Source organism: Chinchilla lanigera, unplaced genomic scaffold, assembly GCF_000276665.1.
Source record: "Chinchilla lanigera isolate Chin_1 unplaced genomic scaffold, ChiLan1.0 scaffold00076, whole genome shotgun sequence".
Taxonomy (NCBI): Eukaryota; Metazoa; Chordata; class Mammalia; order Rodentia; family Chinchillidae; genus Chinchilla; species Chinchilla lanigera.
The window spans coordinates 1,260,926-1,273,392 of NW_004955477.1; positions in this window are offsets into that span (position 1 = coordinate 1,260,926).

The following is a 12,467-nucleotide window of genomic DNA, read 5'->3' on the forward strand; positions in this document are numbered from 1 at the left end:
AGTGAGATCTTACCTCAGAATAAAAAAATAAAAGGACCAGGAATGTTGCTGAGTGTGTAGGCTCTGGACTCAATCTCAAGTAAATTAAAAAAAAAATGAGGTCATACCAGAGTCAGTTGGCCTTCCATTCAGTGACTATGTCCTTAGGAGAAGAGAAGACGTAAAGGTACACACAGAAGAGATGGCCCTGTGACACTGAGGTCAGATTGGACTGATGCAACTGTAAGCCAAGGAAGGTCAAGGATTGTGCCAAACCATGGAATTTAGGAGACAAGCATCAAACAAGTTTTCCCCTGGGCCTCCCAAAGATACTCTCTCTGCTGAGCCCTTGATCTCAGGCTTCCGGTCTCTAGAATTATGAGAATGAGTTTCTGTTTTTTTTATGCCACTCGATTGTGGTCATTTGTAATGGTAACCCTAAAAAGCTAACATAACGGGGAAAGGGGCTGGGGACTTCCTGGAATGTTGGCATCTGTTAGTTGACAGAAGAGAAGAGGGCAGCGTTTTGTGCTAAAGTGTGACCTAGTAATATTGACTCTTCACGCTCCACCGGGAAAGCTCTTCTGGAGTAAGTATAATCAACATGCAAACCGGTAAGTGCTGCCTGTTCTATTGCCACTTATTCACACTTAGGAGAGAAGGAAACTATGTTTATTAGGCATCCACGATGTACCAGACAATGTGGTAGGTAGTTTCCCATCTCTCTTAATGCTTACAACTCGCCTGGGAAATAGGAAGTATTGTGCCCATTTTGCTGCTTAGGAAACTGAGGCTCCTAGAATGTCAACAATTGACCTGAGAGCCCAGAGCTAATAAGGGCGGATCTAGACTTTCTAATTCTAGGCCTCCTTCAAAGCCTAAACTGTTTTCAACAAGTCATTTTGTTCTTGCAGAAAAGAATCTACTTTATATTAGAAGGAAAGCAGCATGGTTACAGTGTACGTGTCGGAGTCCCAGGGTGGAATCTGAAGTAACTGCTGTCGGATGGGAATGGGTCCTCCCTGGGAGACCCTCAAGTCTTCATGTGACAACACTTCGTGAAGCTCAGCAAGGCTGCCTGAGTGAGGATGCAAAGGAGCAGACCATCCGACCTGTGTCAAATGACATGGGGGTGGGGTGGTGGCCTTTCTCAGGGAGGTACATCTGGCAGTGCGGCCCCTGCAGGGGGTCTTGTGCACAGAAATACTCTTTTGCCCTGCATCTCTTTCCACCGTGCCGTGCGCTTGCACATAGGCCTTCTGATGTGATGTCCATAACTTCCTAAGTTGGTGGGACTAGCCTGCTGAGCAAATAGCTACAAAATTTGAAGATTAGAGAGGCTGAGGGCCTTGTCCAGGTTGCACAGCTAAGAACTTTAGTACAAGGCCTTCTTCTCACAAAATATTTCGCTGCCAAAACAAAAACCAAATAATTCCTGCTTACAGAGCACGTTTTACCTCAACAGAAGTCTGAAAGGCAAGAATGAATCGGTGCTCAGTATAGAGCTCTGTGGTACAGGGACTCGGACTTGGCTGCTCAGACCCATTCCATCTCAGACCCAAACCTATAGCCTGAGTAAGAGGCTGATCAACCAGAGGACCTCATCTGCTTGGCCACTATGATTGGGTGAAAAGTGGCCACATGGTCCCAAGTGGGACCAATCATAGGTCTTTAATTTTCTCTTGGGTGCGAAGGTAGGTGGGGATTGGTTCTTGCCAACTGAGACAGAAAAGCAGATTCCAGACCAAGAATCTAGAATCTCCCTCTAGGGGAGGGGGTAGTGGTGACCTTCATCCTGGGTCTTCCTGTCCTCAAAGCCAACCTCTTCTGCATCTGGTTACCTTTATCAAACTTGTTTGAGTTATTTCTGAAAAGATTGCTGGCAATATAGGCATTCTGCACAGAATTTGACCAATCACTTGTGGTTATTAGTTGAGATAGATTAACAGACCCAAAACAACTGAGGGCTCTAACAAACAAGTTGATTTCACATTCACGTAAATAGTTTAAAGTAGTTTGTGTGTTAGGGTAGACATGAAGGGAAGGAGGCTGCAACTTTGTTTCCACACCTTCACTGGGGGCAGAGGCCAGAGACCCTTCCAACTCCAACATGTGGCTTTCGGTCATGAATATCAGCCAAAGGGAAGGGAGAGAATGTGCATCAAGTGTGGATAATCTTTATAGGCCAGGCCTGAGTTTCCAAGATATCAAAGTGACCTGGCCCAGATAACAGGACAGAAGTCTGGGAAATGTAATTTGATTAGTGCCTCATAGGTGAAGTAACAGATTTTGGTGACAGCTCTCAACTTCTACCTGATGTAGTAAAAGTCTCCAAATCTCATTACTTCCCTCTACGCCCTTGCCCTGACATTCCACTCTTACTTAGCACCTGCTTTTGGGGCCAGACTCAGGAGAGAGGGCCCTGTGTGCAGCAGGAGGGAGAGCACAGCCACAGATGCCTCTCAGGGAAGGCCTGACTGCTGAGGCATGCCCTGCAGGCCTTGCTTTCTGGCCTGGGTGTCCTGAGTGTTGTTCTTTTTGATACCCAGAGAAACGGCATCATGGGTCTCAGCCTGGTATGCTCCATTCCCTTTCCACTACAGAGACTTAACTGAGGAGTTTAGCATGATGGTCTAAGACATGGCATGACAGCCTCGCTCTCTGAGGCTCAGCATAGCGAGTGCCATGGCTGAGCCTCCAGGCCCTGGGATGCCCAGTCACCTACAGCAAGCTCCTTGAGCACCTTGGAGAGCACCCGACCACCAGCGTCCCTCCCCTGGTTTGGGGACTTTGCAGAATCAAGACCCTGAGCTTATGTACAGAGCCCTCTTATCTCTAGCATGAGCCCCAGACCCCCACCCCAAGGCGCAGGCAGCACATGGCTAAGATCTGCTGTTGAAACCAGTGGGACCCACCCCAGTGAGGGTGGTGGATGCTGGATTCTCTCAGCCTGGCAGCACCCTGCTATCTCAGCATCCTCTGCTTGGTTAAATATCTGCAACATTAATTATTACAATTTATGAAATCTGGAGAAATAAAATCTTACTGCCTTCCCCTCACCATCACCCCACTCCCCCAAGAAAATGGAGTATCTTATTTTGCTAACTGCTTAAACATAAAACTCCCTCAGAAAAAAATTGTCCCCACAGCTCATATTTTTCATCATTTGGTCATTAAATAGTGATGGATATAAACCTATAAAGAACCTAAACTGAACCTTTTAACAATCCATGAGCAATACTATCATTTCTTTAATAGAACCTGCTGACCGTGCCTTGCACAGGCGCCATTTGTCATTTTCAGCACACGATAATCAATAAGTTGGCTTGAAAATAAATAATATAACAGTCACAATATATTATCTTTCAGACTGGCCTTAGACTAACCACAGAATGGGACCCAAACAAGGGAGAAACTTTTACATAAATGTTAAAAAGTTACAAACGTCACAGTTGGGTCTAATGCCTGACTTAGACTTGAGCTCAGTGTGCCTGTCCCTGAGGTGCTCTGAGTTCTTCAAAATTGGCCTGGGACACTGCCTGCTGCTTACAGTGTGTGAGTGAGAACTCTGGAGCCGGGCAGTGGGGTCGTAATCAGCAGGGTGTGTGGGGACACAATGGAAGAGAGTTCTGTTGCAGACTGTAGTGCACAGGGACAGACAGGCCAGCGGTCATTCTAGGCACCCCAGATTGCTAGCCGCAGACAGAAAAGGCCTGGCTGGTCATGTAGTCAGAGCTGGGAAGTAGTGTGCTTAGATCCAAGAGGGACCATAGCTCAGATTCAGTATCAGAAATTTGTGTCCTGTGGGACAGAAGTGTCACGAAGAATGCAGGCCACCAGGTGGCATCAATGGGAGCAGGTTCTGGAAGCAGCAATATAGTGTCTTGTGCCACTGTGAATTATGTGGACCTTAGCAGCCCCTCAGCAGCTCAGCCTTGAGTTTGTTAGCCATCTATTGCTGTTCTGCAGTAGGAATGGTCAGCCTAGGTTCTTGGTTTGCTCCTTCCTTCCTTCCTTCCTTCCTTCCTTCCTTCCTTTCTTCCTTCCTTCCTTTCTTCCTTCATCAAAAGGTTATAGAGAGTCTACTTAAGTGCCAGACACTTTTCTAGGTATCACAAATAAGCAGTGGAGCAAAGAGACTCTTCTCCACCAACCTTCCATGCTAGTCATGACAATAGAGCAGACATGCTGTGTAAATCTACAATACGTCAGGAGGGTGATCAGTGCAAGAGAGAGCAAGAAAGCAGCGTAAGGGACAAGTTCAAGTGTATGTCTTTTGCACAAAGGCTCTGCTGGATCCCAGGTGCCTAGGCCTTCATTCAGGGTGCCCTGTCCAGCCCCAGATCTGCCTTGAGTTCCCTAGCTTCCCTGGAAAGCAGTCCCGTGGGATCATAGTATCACTGTGTGCACCAGGCTGAAGCTGGCAGCTGGTCCTCACCTCACATTTGGGAGCCTGAAACTCAGAGGCAGTGTGTTGCTGGTAGGTACGATGACCAGATGTCCCTGTCTGCCTGGGACTCTCAGTGCTAAAAGCAGGACATTCAAGCAAACTTTGGTTGATCACCTTTGAGTGTTGTGGAGATAAGAATCTCAAACTCACGGGGAGGTAGGTCTTTCCACCCCGCTGCACCCTGAACTCCAGAGGGCATCTTCTCACTAAGGCTGTTACACTCCTGGGACAGTCTTGTAGCAGTCTGAGATAGCAACTGTCACTCTAAGTTCAAGTACGACCATGCTGACAAAGATGAACTTGGGCGATTTGGACTGATCTGCAGAGGCTGGCATCAAATAGAACTACGATTCAATCCCAGCCTCATCACTCACTAGCTGGGTCACCTTAGTCAAAGTGCTGAACTTCTTGGTGCTTCAGTTTCATCATCTGAGAATAGGGGCAAACAGGCATATTTTAGCAGGGTCTTTAGGAGGACTGGATTTACGCATCAGATGTAGCCCATGGTTGGTATTTCATAAGTGGTGGTGTGATCTTAGAGTATTTCATCTCAGAAATAAAAGAAGGACTGCTGTACCCAAGGGGAGGCACAGAGGTAGGATCCAGAACAGCCACATTTATTATGAATCAGCTCGCTGTGTGGATCCAAAAATACCCTCTCTGGGTAGTAAGTATCTCTGTGACTGATATTAAAAATGACTGATTTAAGAGAAAGTGCTTCACCCCTGTTGCAAACTAAGAAGGTAGGTCTGGAGTATTCTCAGCCTTAAATGCTGCCAGTATTTCATCTTTGGGTAGTCATAAAGTTAAAGGTTAATAGGCTGTACAAATGACAGAGTTTAAAGGAAAAGATGGGGAGGGCATGAGGTACTCTAGGGCAGCCGCAGGCATGTTGGAGACAGGGGGCAGCTCACCTGTAAGGAGGAAATATGGAGGTGGGTGCACTGAGTGTCCTTGCCCCTTCTCAGTCCTTTCCCCTTCTGAAAATTCCTCATTCCAAGAGCTTCTTTCTCATAGGTAGATTTCTTTCCTGGTAGGACCCAAGGACACTCAGCCCTGGAGAGACTGAGGTGGAGCAGTCAATGCCTGATACAGTCTTGGGAAAGAGGACTGGGGAAGTGGTAACAGAGGGTGTCAGTAGCCGAGGAGAAAAGTAGAGGGTTCAAATGGAATTGCAGTAAGCTGCATTTTTGTGAACTCGCCCTGTGGTCAGAGCTGCAGCACTCAAATCTGAGAGCACATCAGAATCTGGGGAGCTTGTTGTTCAAATGCGAATTCCTGAACTTCAGCCTAGGGATGGTGATGAGCCCAAGAATTTGTATTTCAACCATCCCAAGGTGAATATAAGGCAGCTCGAAGTTGGGGAGCTCCACGGTACAGTTGAGAAACCTGGGATCAATGAATGCATTAGAGTCTACTTTTAGATTCAGATTCCTGGATCTTCAATAACAATAGACTTTGAGGTTTATCGAATCATAATCTGCACCTTGGTCAACCAGGCTCTTGTTGAAGCTAAGTCCCAATAACTTCATCTTCCAAATAGAATCTTGAAGATGCTAATGAACAACGCATGGTGGGAACCACTCCCCATCCTCAAGATGGTACCAGTAGGAAAGTAGAAGTGACATCTAGGAAGGACCAAGCAGAACAGTAGTAGAGCTGGTGCACGGACCCCCAGCCCAGGGATCTTCCTACTGGCTACTAGCTTCTTCTTGGCAGCAGTGTCCTTTGCCTGCTTTGAGGAGCCAGCGTCCTCCACTCCTTTTTTCTTTTCATAGGCATGGGTGCCAGCTCTACCTTGAACTAAGGCAGGGAATCAACAGAGGGTATGTGTGAAAATATCCTGACTGCAGAGGAGCACATCGGGCCCCCTTGAACTCAGGGTACCCTAAGTCTGAGGTTTCAGGCAGAAGAAGCATGCTACCTGCAAACATAAATTGGTCTGGGGAGGGCAAAAACATTAAATTCAATGCAGCAGAATTCAGCTCTGTGCTCCCTTCTCTTGAAAGACTTTGCAACTGAATATCTTCAAATACACCAAAAACACCTTTTCTTAGTAAGCAGTACAATAGATTACACAGTATATTGCTTTATCTCCTTTATCTCCTTGCATCCTCATTACAAATCCGCAAAGTGGATAAGACTGTGCTGCTTTAAAGATGAAGAAATTGAAACTCAGAAAGGCCAAGTGACTTCTCCAAGGTCACTGGGTAAGCAAAATAATGACTCTACAACATTCATATCCTGATCCTCAAAATTGGTGAATGTGTTACCTTACACAGCAGATGAAACTTTATAGGTATAATTAGGATACTGAGATGGAGCCATCATCCTAGCTTATCCTTGTGACTATAACAGTCCTCATGGGAAGCTGAGCAAGGTATCATGCATCTGTAATTCCAGCCACTCCAAAGGCTGAGGCAGGAGGATCACAAATTTGAGCCCCAGCCTGGGCAACTTAACAAGATCCTGTTTCAGACATTTAAAAAAGGCTGCAGATATAGCTCTCTGGTTGAACATCCCTGAGTTCAATCCCTAGTATGGGAAAAAAAAGTCCTTTTAAGGGCAATTTGGAGGATGAGGCAGGAGGATTACTGTGAATTTGAGGCCAGCCTGCCCTATATAGCAAGACTCCTGGTCTCCAAAACAAACCAAAAGAACAAAATTTTATATGGAAAAGAGGGAGGCAGAGAGTTGGTGATGAAAGGGAGGAATCCACCCTTCACACTGGCTTTGAAGAGGGAGGAAAGGAACTACAAGAGAAGGATTGCTAGCAGCCTTTAGTCAGGGAGCTGGAAAAGGCAAGGAAATGGATTCTCCCCTAGGCTTTCAGAAGGAATTCAGATCATCAATACTTGGACTTCATCCTAGGGAGATCCATTTTGGATATTTGACCTACAGAACTGCTGTTATGGTTTATGTCTGTGTGTCCCCTCCAAAGCCTCATGCGACCATGGGGCAGGCTATTAGAGTTGAATGATTGTGGGTGTGAGAGCTACACCCGCCCTGGGGTGGATAGTTTGCATATGTAAGGGAGAGGAAAAGAGTGCTTGAGGACATTCCTCCCCCATTCTGCCCTGGTGTGTGCTTGCGGTTTAGCTGTGTTCTGCCACCCTGAGCTGTAACTCTTTGCCACGTGCCACTCTGCCTTATAATCTGCCAAGTACGGACTGAAACCTCCACAAACTGTAAGCGAAATAAACCTTTCCTTCCTTAATTTTGGGCATCACGTGTTTTGTCCCAGCAACGAGGAAAAAGTAACCAAGACAACTGCAAACAGAATTTGTGTTATTTTTAAGCCCTGACTTTGTGGTACTTTGGCAGTAACAGGCAACTGACAAACTCACACAGAAATCAGCATAATTGAACCCAAAGGGGCTGGTTCAGTGCAGGTCTTTTTTGGGCCTTCATTGCAGGGGTCAGTTGGCAGGGATAGACCATAGGGAAGGGAAGTAGTTTCTATTCCCAGCTACTTTTCCCCTCTAGGAGCTGGTGATCACGGCCACAGGATGGTAAATTATTTAAACACCAGCTGAAGTCCCAGGCAAAGAATGGCTACATCCTTCTCCTTCCTGTTCTCCTCAGCCCTCTTCCTCCTCTCTGCTCCACATCCCAGCATCTGCCTCTCTGGAGCATGATTTGGGGGGCTGGATTTGCTCAAACCCTAGGCAGAGATGTTGGTCTTTCCCCAAGGCCATCCTATGGGGATCCCTGCAGTACAAGAATTCTGAGACCAACCACCCACTCTCTTTCCTCTGTCCAGGCTGGCAGCCCTTCCTGGGACCCTTGCTGGGTCTGGAACCCTGGCTGAGCCTCCTGCCTGACCTCAGCCTCTTGCCTTGAGGCTCCAGGACTGTCCCAGAAAGGAACCTCATGTAATCAATCTTGCCACGGTCTCCATGAATTTTAAATAATAGCAGCTTTGCTCTTTCTCACTCGCTCCCTGGGTGCGTCAGACTGCAGCTTTTACAAGATCATATTTCTTCACATTTTCATACAATTATTTTAAATGGACAAGATAATGTTGAAATTCTTATTTAAAATGTATGCAGGTAGAGAATGAACCTTCCTGCTTTTTATATTTAACACCAGACGGAGCAATAGAAGGGAATTTTAACAACAGAATCGAAGTGGAAGTGTCTCGCGCGTTCATGATGGACTACGGTTTTAAGCAGCTGGTTTTCTATGATGAATAAATAATTACACCCAAAATAGACAGTTTGGCTATTATTAATCTCATTTTAGACTGTGCACATTTTATTGATTCTTACGTATAAGAACTTTGCCTTTTTCACTGAAGGGTGAATTTCTTAATTAAAATGTAAGTCAGGAAAAAAGTTTCAGCAGTCATGTCAGAGCTGGGGAGGGGAGAGGGCTAGATTTTTTCCAGAATGAATCCCTTCCAGACTAATGACCCCCAAAGGTATTTCATCCAGCCAGCCCATCTCCAGAGCAACCAGTGAGACCAGCAGAGGCCCAGCCACAATGGGACAGCAAGGCGGATGACCCTGGAGCTTGAGTACCCATCCCCGTCCTGTTTGGTTTCTGTCTACTTGACCCCAGAAAACAGAGATGCTTACCTATCCCCTCTCCCCAACCTGCTCACTCTTGTGAGCATCTCTTGACAAATATGAAGGCAATTAGGTTTTCATTGATTTATTAATTTTTTTCTCTTTGGTGTTGGGAATTAAACCCAGTGTCTCGCACATGCTAAGTATATTATCTACCATTGAGCTATATCCCTAGCTCTATATTTTATTTTTAAATGTTTATTAGGAAAAAAAATGTTTATTAGGATTTTGTAAGTGACAGCATCAAAAAGAAAATTCAGTCATCCTATCGCACAGATAACACGTGTGGACCTTTTTGAAAAGAAGAGGCTAAGTAGACTCAGGAAGTTGAAGTAGAAGAGAGAAGTAGGTAATATTTATAGAGCACTCCTATCACCATAGGTACACAAGACCTGTGTAGGAAAGACACAGTCATGTCCCTGCTTTATAGATAAGAAGACAGATGCAGGGAACCTGAGCAACAAGGCCAAGATCAGCCAGGTCAGAAGGGGCACCACTGGGATTCAAACGTACTCTCTTGCATAACCATTATGTCCAACTGCAAAAGATGAAAAAAAAAAAAAAAAAAAAAAAAAAAAAAAAAAACAGCAAAAGCCACCCACTCCCCATCACTTCCCACAAGGGATCTAATGTACTGTTTCTGATTTCCTCCAGAAAAGAAGTTACTGTTTGCAATTACACTGAATTCTGCTTATAAGAGTCAAAAATGTGGCTGGGTATTTTCCCAGAAGATCTAAAAACATCATATCACAGTGATATATGTGCACCTATGTTCATAGCAGCACAATGTGTAATTGCTAAAATGTGGAAGCAACCCAAATGTCCATCCACCGAGGATTGGATAAGAAAATTATGGTACTTTTATATAATGGAATATTACTCAGCTGTAAAGAAAGATAAACTCGAGGCCTTTATATTTAAATGGTCACAACTAGAGACCATACTCATAAGTGAAATAAATCAAACATACATGTGCAAGCACCGCATTGTGTCACTAGTGTAAAACTTGAAAGAGTTAAGTTAAACTCGGAGGTATGATAGACACTGTGAAATGATAGGAAACCACCGAAGAGTAAAGGGCTTCTGGGATGTGGGAAAAGAGAAGGGAAAGAAGGAGAAATTTTGTATGTATGTATATACAGGATAGATAACATGGTTGTTCTTCTATCTGCTGTTTCTATGCTGAAAGAAACTGTCAATGAGTCTTTGGTTGACCAGTATTGCATGTCTATATCTGTTTTAATGAGAAGCCACTTTGAAGATATCAATATGTAATACAACCACCATTGTTAATTCCCTACCACTTTGTTTGTAACTCTGTATTGTCTGTATTGTGCTTGTGATATGTTGTAAAATGTTGTATGTCTGTTAATGTTTCCCTCCTTTTATCCTTAAAATTAAAAAAAAAAAAAAAAAAGAGTCAAAAATGTGAAGCTGCAGGCAAAGTTTCTCATCAGTGAAATGGTGAGTTTGTCTGCATGCCCCCACCAGCTTCCCTGGGGGTAGCTCTACTCAGTTTCATGGGCTATGCTCCTATGAGTGCATTTGAAGTCTCCTTGCTCAGAGGAGGAGCAGGATGGTCATCTGTGAGCCTAGAAGCTCCAAAGCTCACTTTTTAAAAACACGTGTCACCCAGATGCAGAGAAGACCTCAAGTCATCTCATCCTGGAATGAGACGGTGCTCAGCGGTATCTGTGGTTATTGGGAAGGCTGTGGCCAAACACTGGAATTGGGCTGGGCCTATGAGTTCGTAGGGGAGGGAGACTGCAACAGCTATTGGAAATGAATGTGGTGCAAAGTAACAGAATCACTTGGACAGTTCTTTTATTGAGCCCCAAGTTGAGTATCCCTCCCATATTGCATTTTTCCCTTGGGAGACTGTCATGTCCTATCCCTGCAAGCCCATCTCAGGTGCCATGGCTTTCCTTGGGCTGTGGGGAGACCACACACTTGAAACTGTTGGCTGTCACATTGAGACCGGGGGAGCGAAGAAGACACAACTTGAAATCCGAGAGCCACACTCAACCTTGGAGCCATTCTCACACTCCCAGAAGAGCAAAGGGAGGAGCAGTGTTGAATTTGTTTCACCCAGCTTACCTCCTATGCTGAAAGCCAGTGAGAAAACAGGGTTCACATATGGTTTTGCTTGACCTGTGACCTATCTATAAATGGGGTTTTCTCAGTTCTGGAGCCATTTATACTTAAGGTGCTCTTGCCAATGTCTGAGATTTACAACTAATTCTGATAAAATTTCAGTGGAATTGGGATGGTTATGGCTGTTTTTCTTTGATGGAGAATCAAGCATGTGACTTGACTGAGTACTTGCCTTTTATTACCCATCTCTGTCTGTAAAATATCTGGTTTATGTGCCAAGAAAAGTATAAACATATGGCACAGTATTGGTTTTTCAGTAACTTGGTTTAATCCAAAGGGGGGTGGAATCCCATCTTGACACTATTTATGAAACAATTAATGTTGTCAGCAGCCTTCCCACCTGCTGAGTTACACATAGCCATCTAGACTATGATGACTCCAAGAAGTGTCAACAATTCTAATATGAACTGTTGAAGCAAATCCATTTGAAAGGACTTATTTCTACAACTTATAAAATGTGTTGACAGATAGTTCTTCAGTTGTAGGATACAAAGGATGCCTTATTCTCTAGTAAAATCCCCTCATCATAAAGCTAAAATCAAGATAACAAGCAACTATGATGTTATATGCCAGGCATTTCTGCAAATCATATCTTACTTAATCCTAACAATGACAGGTAAAATAGATATTTCTACAAGTTGAGTATCCTTTATCCAAAATGCTAGGCACCAGAAATGTTTCAGATTTCAGATTTTTTCTGCATTTTGGAATATTTTAATATATATAATGAGGTATTTTGAGAGATAGAACTGAAATCTAAACATGTAATTCATGTGTTTTGTGCATATCTTATACACATAGCCTGCAGGTAATTTTTTACAGTATTTTTAGTGTGTTTGCGTTTTGACTGAGATCCATCACAGGTCAGGTGTGGAATTTTCCACTTATTGGCATCATGTGAACACTCAACAAGTTTCAGATTTTGGAGCACACTGGATTTCAGGTTTCCAGATTAGGAATGTTCAATCTGTGTTGCTATGTCCCTTGCTATGCCTGAGGAAGCCAAATCCCATTGAGGTTAGGCACAAGCTCATGTTCCAACTCACACAGGTACTGTACTTAGGGGATAAGCAAGGTTTGTGCATGTGTACGTGCTCTTCAGAATATACACTTCAATAGGCAGGTCACCCAGGGAGTCGAGGATATGCCTCACCTAAAAAATCAAATACTTCACAATTAATTTTCTAAATTAGATTTTAAAAAGATAAAGTACTGTGAAATACATTCAAATTTAAACATTTCCCTATTTTGTTCCAACAATTCCACCCCTATGTATTGACTCAAGAAAGATGAAAATGTGCTCACAAAAACTT